Genomic DNA, 10909 nt, shown 5'->3' with positions numbered 1-10909 from the left:
CCTAACTGGCGTTTGTCAATGGGAGCACATCCGCTTATATGACAACACGCGCTAATTTAAGGAGCACACAACCAATCCCGATCACCCGATCCTAACCCGTGTTAGTTCTAAGATTGCCTAGAGTTATCCCCAAACTCTTTGCAAACAACCACAAACTCGCAAACTCATACATACAAAAATAACAAAATTTTTGTACCCCTCTAATAGTCAGATGTCACTCGATTTTCAAATGAAGAGAAGTGAAGGCCGCCTGTGCGACTACTGACACTCCCATACACCGAAAACCCGAGAACACATCCGACAAGAGGGTTACGTACATAATTTAAGGATTGGTGCTTTCTCCTTTACCCAGAACCGTCTGTGCTGACACAAACGGACCTAACGAAAAACATTTATCATACGTAACTCGCACGTCTTTTAAATAATGGGATGCAAACACAGAGTTGCATCTCCAATAAGTTGTGTCCAAAATGTTCTTTAGTGACATATTTCTTTGAACGCCCACCGAGGTTGCGATTGCTCTAACTTCGTGGGCTGCACTCTTAGAAGATTAAAAGAATCATCTGGACACTTCTTATGAGCTTCTGTGATAACACTTCTAACAAAGAAGGCTAATGCGTTCTTGGACATTGCTCTCTTGGGGTCTTTCACTGAGCCCCAAAGACCTTTCTGCGAACCCCCCAACTGCTTCTTCCTGTCCAGATAGAATTTTAGAGCTCTGACTGGGCAAAGGGATCTTTCTGCCTCTCTGCCCACCAAACTAGAAAGTCCTTTCACTTCGAAGCTCCTGGGCCAGGGATTCGAAGGGTTTTCATTTTTGGCCAGAAAAGGGACTGAAATGAACAAATTGCGGAGTCTCCTTTGAAGCCAACTCTTGATTCAAGGGCGTGCAACTCACTGATTCTTTTTGCCGTTGCAAGAGAGATCAGAACAAACACTTCTAGTGATATACGGAACGAAGCAGTGTGAAGTGGTTCGAATTCATCTGATGAAAGACATTTAAGAACCACATCTAAGTTCCAGCTTGGAACCTTAGGTTCAAGTGATTTAGATGTTTCGAATGAACGAATGAGGTCGTGCAAATCCTTATCATTCGTTAGATCTAATCCTCTGTTTCTAAAGACTGCTGAGAGCATACTCCTGTACCCCTAACCCCCTAATAGTTGGTACTGAGAGATGCGACTTTTGTCTAAGAAACAGAAGGAATCTGCAATTTCGGTCACAGATGGTACTGGAAGAGGACAGCTCTTCGACCTACACCAGTTTCTGAAAACTTCCCACTTCTTCGATTGGTACACTCGCCTAGTAGATGATCTGCGGGCTCTAGCAATTGCGTTTGCTGCCTGGCGAGAAAACCCTCTCGCTCTGACAAGTTTTTCGATAGTCGAAAGGCAGTCAGAGCAAGAGCGGGTAGATTTTGATGGTACCTCTCGAAGTGGGGTTGTTTGAGCAGATCTATTCTGTTTGGAAGAGATCTGGGGGAAGTCCACTGTCCATTCCATCACCTCTGTGAACCAAATTTGAGCTGGCAATACGGAGCGATCAGAGTCATCTTGGTTCCTTCGGATGCCACGAATTTTCTGACTACTTCCCCCAGTATCTTGAACGGGGGAAAAGCGTAAACGTCTATTCCTGACCAGTCCAGTAAAAAGGCGTCTGTTGCATAAGCCCGGGGATCCTCCACCAGGGCACAAAAATGTATCTATCCGTTTGGAGAGGAATGTGGCGAAAAGATCTATTTGAGGCTTCCCCCAAAGGAGCCAAAGGCTCTGACAGACTTCTGAGTGGAGTGTCCACTCTGTGGGAAGGACCTGGAATCTCCTGCTCAATCTGTCGCTCTCACATTCCTCTCCCTTGAACAAACCTTGTTAGAAGAATTACCTTCCTTTGGTTCGCCCAAATCAGTAGATCCCGTGCCAGCTCGTACAGAGCAAAAGAGTGCGTCCCTCCTTGCTTCTTGACATAAGCCAGAGCTGTCGTATTGTCTGAATTTATCTGCACGACTTTGCCTCTGACTAAGTGTTCGAAGCTCTTTAGCGCCAGGTGAATTGCTAAGAGCTCTTTGCAATTTATGTGCCATGACACCTGTTCTGCCGACCAGGTGCCTGACACTTCTCTGGGTCCCAATGTTTGCACCCCAGCCCGCCTCCGAGGCGTCTGAAAACAATGTCAGGCTTGGGTTCCGTACTTGCAGGGACACTCCTTTGTTTTCCTTTAATGGAACCAACCACCACTTCAAATGATGTTTTATTTCTTCCGAGATTGGAAACGTGTCCGAGAGCTGACCTGTCTTCCAACTCCAACTTCTTCTTAGGAAGAACTGAAGCGGTCGAAGATGTAATCTTCCTAGGAGAAAGAACTGTTCGAGCGAGGAAAGGGTTCCCAGAAGGCTCAGCCATTCCCTCGCTGAAGTGCGCTCTTTCCCTAGAAAGTTCGATACTGTGGCACAGCCTTTCTTTATTCTCTCTTGAGATGGAAAAACTCGAAAACCCCGAGAATCCATCTGAATCCCCAGATAAACCACGTTCTGGCTGGGGATCATCTGAGACTTCTCGAGGTTCACGATCAATCCCAAAGACTTTGTCAATTCCAGTGTTGTTCGCAGGTCCTCCAAACACTGCTTTTGAGACCTGGCTCTGATGAGCCAGTCGTCCAGGTACAGGAGACATTTATCCCTTCAAATGTAAGTGCCTTGCTACATTTTCACACGTCTGTGAAGACTTGAGGAGCCGTGGACAGGCCGAAACACAGGGCCCTGAACTGATAATTTCTTCCTTCGAACATAAATCGAAGGTACTTCCTCGACGAATGGTGGATCGGGATGTGGAAGTATGCGTCCTGAAGGTCTAGGGACACCATCCAATCCCCTTGCCGCAGTGCTGCAAGGACTGAGGCACGTTTCCATGCTGAACTTCTGTTGTTCGACGATTTGTCAGCGCGCTTACGTCCAGTACCGGTCTCCATCCCCCCGAGGCTTTTGTTACAAGAAACAGCGATTGTAAAACCCCAGGGGAGTTGCAATCCAGCACAAGTTCTATTGCTCTTTTGTCCCACATCTGGTTCCACCATCTGACGAAGAGTATCCCTCAGAATAGGGTCCCTGTATCTGGCGGACAATTCCCTCGGAGATGTTGTCAAGGGAGGAATGTCCTTGAATGGGATGCGATACCCCTTCTTGATAATCGACATCGTCCAAGTGTTGGCTCCTATGTCTTCCCAGGCTTTCGCAAAATAATGTAGCCTGGCTCCTACGGGTGTCTCTGAGGACAGAATTTTCACTTCCCTTTCTTAAAGGAACGGAAGGAAGACCTGCCCCTCTTATCGGTTGACTTCCTTCTGGCGATCGGTCTAGTTGGAAGACCTCCTCGAAAGGGCTGTTTCTGAGCTGGGCGAGCCACTTTCTTTTCCTCATCTAGCCACAGGCCTATTCTTCCTTGAGGATTGTCTAAGGAGATCCTGGGTGCCTTTTCCGTCAGAGAATGCGCGATGTCCTTCACCAACTGCGAGGGAAAAAGAAAAAGGTGTTCAGAGAGAGGCGCAAACAATAAGGCGGCTCTCTGCGAATGAGAGAACGGCCTTCGTGAGGAAAGCACTGTGCACCGCCCTTTTCTTTAAAACTCCTGCACCATATAGGGAGCATACCTCAGCCGATCCATCCTGAACAGCCTTATCAATGCAGGCGAGGATGCAATTCAGGGTTTCTGGGTCGAGTTGTTCATTTTCTTGAGATTTCTTGGCCAGAACCCCAAGGGACCAATCTAAGAAGTTAAAAACTTCTAAAGTGTGAAAAAGTCCCTTGATGAGGTGGTCCGTTTCCGAAAGCCCCCATGTAACCTTCGCTGCATTCAAGGCGTGCCTTCTCGACGAATCCACCAAACTCGAGAAGTCTGATTCAGCTGAAACGGACAGAGATAATCCCATATCCTCTCCCGTTTCGTACCAAATTCCTCTCCTCCCTGTAAGTTTAGCGGGAGGCATACAAAAGACCGTCCTTCCTAACTCCTTCTTCTTCTTGAACCAGGAGTCAAGAGATTGTAGAGCTCTCCTCATAGAAATAGCAGGCTTCATTTTAAGGAAAGAGGAAGACTTGAGTGTTTTCGTGCTCGAAAACTGCGAGCGTGGAGAAGGGGGAGCAGCTGGCGTCAAAGAGTCTCCATATTCCTCCAACAGAAGGGACGAAAGAACTTTATAATTAGAAGATCCTTCCTTCATTTCATCCTCCGAGGCATCTTCTGGGTTGATAGGCTCGGAAGGAGAAGGCTCTCTTCTTTCTACTGACTCTTCTCTTACTCTCTTACGAGTGTCAGGCTCTTCATACGAGGAATGCGCCTGGTGTACAGCAGGAGTATCTCGCCTGGGAGGAGTAACGTGCTTGGAATACTCCTGGCGCCTGGCAGGCGCAGAGCGCCTCGAATACTCCTGGCTTTCAGTAGGCGCATTTTGTTCAGAATACTCCTGGCGCGTGGTAGGAGTATTAAGTTCCGAATACTCCTGGCGCCTGGCAGGCGCAGAGCGCCTCGAATACTCCTGGCTTTTAGTAGGCGCATTTTGTTCAGAATACTCCTGGCGCGTGGTAGGAGTATTAAGTTCCGAATACTCCTGGCGCCTGGGAGGAGTATAAGCTTCGGAATACTCCTGGCGCCTGGGAGGAGTAACGCGCCTGGAATACTCCTGGCGCTTGGCAGGCGCAGAGCGCCTCGAATACTCCTGGCTTTTAGTAGGCGCATTTTGTTTAGAATACTCCTGGCGTGTGGTAGGAGTATTAAGTTCCGAATACTCCTGGCGCCTGGGAGGAGTATAAGCTTCGGAATACTCCTGGCGCCTGGGAGGAGTATAAACTTCGGAATACTCCTGGCGCCTGGGAGGAGTATTTAGTTCAGAATACTCCTGGCGCCTGGGAGGAGTATCTAGGCCCGACAACTCCTGGTGTCTGGTAGGAGCACGTCGTTCCGAATACTCCTGATCCTTAGCATGCGTCTGTTTAGTAGGAGTATTGATTCCGGTAGGCGCTTTCCGTCTCACAAGTGCTCTACTCCTAACAGGATCTTCCTCTTCAGCTAACTCTTGGCGCTTGATTGAAGATCTTGACTGTTGTACTGGCTCGTTGCGCCTACTCGGAGCCTGGCTTCTGGTTGACGCCCTACTCTTGACAGGAGTAGCTTCCTTTCTTACCTCTCTCCTGTCTAGCGCACCGCCCCCCCCAGAGATGGCCGCCTGTGCGACAACTCCCCTGAAGGATGCGTCGCGCCTGGCAGGAGATAGGTATTTAGATCTTTTAATAGGAAGCCTATCATCCTTCTTACGAGTAGGCTCCTTATAACGAGTTCCTACTAACAAGGCTAATTGTTCTTGCATATTCTTCAAAATTTTCTTGGTTGAGGAATCTTCCGAATTAGGAGAGGGAGATCTGGAAGGCGCTCTAGGATCCCTTCCAGACCCAGAGTCTGAATGTATTCTCGCCTTCTTTATTCCCGAAGGCGCTCCTCCTTCTGAGAAGCGCTCGGGACTCGAATTGAGCTCATGCTCTTTCATACTCCTCTTCAGCGGACGGGAAAGATTCGACTCCTTCCATCCTCTTCTCGGAGAAGGCGAACTAGACGACAAAGCACTCTCGAAGGACGCTTTTCCTATAGCGGTCCTTGGCAGTCGATACGATCGATTCTGCCGAAGGGACGCCTGATCGTTGGGGATTCTCCACAACCCCCGTACGGCTTTCGACTTTCCTTCTCCTCCGGGCCAGGGAGCTTGGAAGAGGTCTAGGCCTGGGAGCGTCGCAGAGACGACCAGACGCCCCCCCCTACCTCCACTACACTGGGGGACACTAATATCACTACCAACATTCACTTTCCTTACCTTCCAATGCTGCGACTTTTTCCTGCATTTTCTGAAGGGAAGCTCTAAGTTCTGCTATTTTCCGAAGCAGAACTAGAGAATTAGCAATTTGTGAACGGCTGAAACAGAATGGTCATGATTATCATAGGAAGAAGCTACAGAGCTAGATAGTAAATCATGAAGAGGCAGACATTTTGCGGGTTCTATAAGCCGCCTTCCTCTCTCTATCTTTCTCTAACTTCTTCAAGTAAGAAGTTAGATTCTTCCACTCTTGTGCACTCAGTTTCTCACACTCGTTACACGTATTCTCAATCGAACATTCAACCATTCTACACCCCCTACAACTAGTGTGAGGATCTACCGAAGCTTTCGGAATCCTCACCTTACAGCCCTCATTCACACACACTCTGAAACTAACACTAGAATCAGACATATTCACAAATTCCAAAAACCAAGTCCAAAAAACAGTCCACGATAGCGAATGCCAAACAACGATCCAAGTAGTCACCAAATATCAGCGAGAGATGATCAAAAGCTTTGCGAAAAACGAATTCTAGTCAGGAGGAAGTAACAACAATGTTGATACAGCCGCGACAGAGAGAATCTGATTAGAAAACGGGAATAGTTCCTAGTCCTGCCACCCCAGAGCAGGGCGGTAGATCACCTGACCTACCTGTAGCGAGTGCCGCGAAATTTGAAATTCTGTCGGAACGACGAGTCTATAGCTATGGTATATATCTGACAGGTAAGTTGAATGTATGAAAAACTCGAACACTCTGAGTGCGCTAGAAAATTCCGTAGAATTCTAAGCACTCTGCGAAACCCCCACCGAATTCGTCAAACGATATCGGCTGGTGGGTCCTCTCGATTCCCGTAGAAAATCGAGAAAGGGGCAGGATCCCTCCTCAACGACCGGGCTACGTCAGGTAGGACCCGAAGGTCCCCCCGGTAGCGCAGCCCCTAACGTGGGATCTTACAGAGAAATCTCTGTAGGATCCCTCCCCTTTCCCTCGTAGCCGTAAGGAGAGAGGGAATGGGGTGGGGGAGGATGGATACTGGCTCGCCTTCCCAGCGGAACTAGCAGTTGGAGAAGAAAAGGAGCAGCCATCGCCTTACGGCGATGGCCTCTCAGAGCCTGGGAAAACGTATCGTCAGGAGAAAACGTTTTCCCCGAGGAGGGTTTACGAACTCATACTGTAGGTAAGGATCTGCCGCCACTGTGAACGTCGTCTGGGTGGGGCTGATCGACACCTGACAGGAGAGAGCCGATACCGTCCTCCGACTCATTCCAGTCCTCGTCGAGGTCGAAACCTCTCAGGAGGACCGAAGGGGTATTCAAATACGGTGTCCGAAGACACGTAGAAACGCCTCTGTCGCAGTAGAGGAGTGAAGTAGCTTGTTCGACCGGCCAGAACTGAGAGAGCCTTCTTGTCCGGAGACGAGAGACTACCTGGTTCAACACAGTCGGCAAGCTCCGATCGCGGCAGACCCACCGTCGATTTGGGTTCCCTCTCGGGCCCCAAAACGACTCGAGCCGAGACTGGCTCTGCTGGTGGGAGCGGCGATCCTTCCCCGAGGTCGTTGTGCTGACGAATCAGCGCCATAACCTCGGCAAAGTTCCTCTGGATCTCGGAAGTCACAGCATCTTGCAGAGTGGGACCGTTAAGCCCCTTCGAACAAGAGCATATTCCGAGAACCTTCCTCCTAAGAAGGGGAACAGCGACAGCCCTCTCGGTCTTCCCCATCCACTTGCGCATACGTCCTGGCCGGTCCAAGAACCGTGCCTGGCACGTAGGGCGTCGTGGTGGGATCATGAGGGGCGCACCCCTCACGATCACTCCTCAATACCTCGCTCCTCCCGTGTAACCCGAGGAGGTTGAAGGTACGGGAGAGGCAGACCTGACGTTCTCCCCTCGTTGCTCGCTGGCAGAACCAGCAGGCTTGGAGGGCTGCAGGCGATCGTCAACCCGTGGTGGCGATCGAGCTGCAGGCCTGGTCGAACCGTCTCGCTGTGGAGAACGGCTGGACTGAGCACAGCGCCCCCGATCTCGAGTGTCAGAAGAGCTGGTGCTGGTTGCCATACCCGATCGCTCTTCTGTGAGAGCGACGGTCAGGCGACCTGCAGGCTCCACTGTCACAGTGAGACCGGTCTTGTCCTCACGGCACGTCACGTCGCTGTTCCAGCCGTGGCTGGCACCGGCGCGAACGGGAGGACCTCTTCCCAGCCTCAGCCCGTGGCCGGTCGTGGACCGTCACGTCCCCGGGTAGCCAGCTGTTCGCCGCGAGAGTGATAGCTGGTCTGGTGAGAGTCGCGTGAGCGGCTGTCACCAGTCTTCCGCCCCGTGCCGTGAACCTGACGCTGAGCGGACCTCAGAGGTCTGGTTTCCTGGCTGCACGGTCGCTGGTAGGCGACCGTACACTCGGTACCATCCCGCGAACGAGAGGCCGAGACGGACCCTGATGCAGTGGCAGAACCACTGACACCAGGCGAGGAAGTACCGGTGTTAGCCGGTACCCCTCTGGTCCCCGTAGTCTTCTTCCTTGCGGAAGAAGAGACGGGCCCCGCTCCCGAAGGAGCAGGAGGACCAGCGGAAGGAACCCTCCCGTCCCACTGAGGTGAGACGGGTCCCGAGAAGCTCCCGAGGGAGACTTCTTAGGAGGAAGGAGGCAACCTTCTTCTTCCTCGGCTGTGAAGCCTTAGAAGTCGAAGGGGAAGAGGCGGCAGCCGACGACGATGAAGAAGATGAAGACGACGACGACGACACCTTCCTCCTCTTCTTCGTCAGCTTCCTCAGGACAGACGTAAGATCTGCTATCCAGGGCGGAGCCGGGGCTGCTGTAGCCGAAGCTACAGGCCCGGACGCACCTGTACAGACAGACCAAAGTCTGGGGTAGTACCACACGAACAGGGACGACATCAGCAGGTATGGGCATCTCAGGAACAGCAGGCACAGCCAGCACAGCATCGTAGGACCGCCAGCGCAGCAACGGCAGGGACAGCCAGCGCAGCAACGGCAGGGACAGCCAGCGCAGCAACTGCATGGACAGTCAGCCCAGAATCGGCAGGTACGGCAGGCAGCACCGGGAACACAGGAAGTGGAGCAGCAGCCAGCATCATCCTGGTACCGGCGGCAGGTCCAGGGGCGAGCTCTAGGGCAGCGGAAGTGTGGTCGCTGCAGCGCGGCAACCACGAGCGGCGGCGGCACGCCCCCCTCTCGGTACGGCGAACGGCACTTCACAGCGGCTGTAGGCAAGACTGTTACCACGTGAGGTGATTACACCAGGTGAGGAGGGAACGTCGTCACCGGTGGAGCGTGGTCACCACTCCATGGGTGACCGCAGTAGGCCCAGACATAGAACCGCAGCCCCTGGACACTAGCACGCCCTGCAAATCGAAGGACGCCCATACCTCACCAAGGTCCACCCTCGTGGCAGTAGCACCTGCGGAAATAACAGTAGTAGCGATTAGTGGGGGGGAAGTCCTCGCGCGGGGGGGTGAGCCCTCTCCGAACGAGTGGAAGACCCCGAACTACAATTGTACATCGGGCACCGACGCGCCCTCCCCCGCGCTCGACGGATCGTGCGAGGAGAAGACGCCGGTAACCTCCCCCCCCCCAAGGGGAAGGGCCATCTGTGGGAGCTGAGCGGGGGGGGTTTCTCGTTCCACCCCCACCCCCGCACAGCACCCATGTACCCAACAATAATATAAGAGCCCGAGAGCAATCGTGCCATCGGCCCGAATGCAAGGGCATAAGGATCAATTCCCTGACTGAGCGGAACTTGAACCAAATAAATATTGATGCAATCAATAATAAAAGAATAAAATGAAAAGAATCTTGCATTACGATTCACTTCACAATGAATAAGGGCTCGGATCGAGCGCATTTGCGCCCTCGGGTACCGAGCGCAAGGGTAAAAGGATCCATTCCTTACCTTTATGGATCAAGGTTTATGGAAACCTTGATCCATAATGAATTGATGCAATCAATATTATATGAAAATGAAAAAGAATACTGCGCTTGCGATTCACTTCATACAAATAAAAAGGGGAAGGATCAATTCCCGGTAAATAGCGGAAACATTGATCCCAGTAAACAATGCAATCTCAATAAAATATAAAATGAAAAGAACTGCACTTGCGATTTCTTTCCCTTCATTCAAATAAAAAGGGGAAAAGATCAATTTCCAATGGTAAGCTCGGAAACTGATCCAAAATGAGTATTGCTACAATCAAATAAATATATGAAAATGAAAAAGAATACTGTACTTGCGATTCCACTTCCATACAGAATAAGTTTCCGTGCCGAGCGCATTCGCTCGGCAACGAGCACTTACTTACGATTTTCATCTACACATTTCCAACCAAAATATACGCTCGGAGCGAGCGCTCTCCCGCCCTCGGCACCGAGCATACACAATACGAGGATCATTTCTGGGAAAATGAATTCCCGCACTTACGCCCTTCAGTCCCGGCACTCGGGTAATCGGAGGGCGTGGTGAAACCAAGATCCTTTAATTCACAATTGAATTCAATGGAAATAAATATGAAATGATTGTACTTACAATTCAGTTTCACTAGATAAATAGAAAAAGAAAAACACAACCATGCGAAAGCAACGACGATAAAGCGGGCAGAGAGCGATGATACACGTCCACACGCCAGCAGGCCGAAAAGCAAAGTGATTTGTTTACTTACCAGTCGCGCGCGCGCGCGCCTGTCGGACAAGCAGTTAACTACCGAACCCCTTGTTCGAAAGCTTACGACCTATCCAGCTGCCGCTAGTACCTTCCTCCTATTGTAAAAGGACCGAAGGTTTGTATGCCGTGTCGGAACAAATAGAATTAGAAAACGGGTATGGTTCCTATTCCCGCCACCACGCGGCGGGGGGGTAGTATCACCTGACCTACCTGCTGCGTGTGCCGCGAAATTCGAATTTCTGTCGGGGACGACGGAGTAATAGCTATGTATATATCTGACGGGTAAGTTGAATGTATAAAAACATATAGTAATGTACATCAATACTTTCAGGTTGCTCAGAGTCATCATTGCTCCATCTGGAACTGAAATTTCATAAGT

At 50.9% G+C, this 10909-nt stretch overlaps 1 long non-coding RNA gene across 1 annotated transcript in view; it reads right to left on the bottom strand.

The window, feature by feature from the left end:
• LOC135218338 (uncharacterized) overlaps positions 1-10909 on the bottom strand; it is a 106487-nt gene that overhangs the window by 2816 nt on the left and 92762 nt on the right. The window lies entirely within an intron of this gene.

The sequence above is a fragment of the Macrobrachium nipponense genome, chromosome 9, assembly GCF_015104395.2.
Source record: "Macrobrachium nipponense isolate FS-2020 chromosome 9, ASM1510439v2, whole genome shotgun sequence".
NCBI lineage: Eukaryota > Metazoa > Arthropoda > Malacostraca > Decapoda > Palaemonidae > Macrobrachium > Macrobrachium nipponense.
Note: the sequence above shows the minus strand (reverse complement) of the source record. Positions and strands in the feature narration are given on the sequence as shown.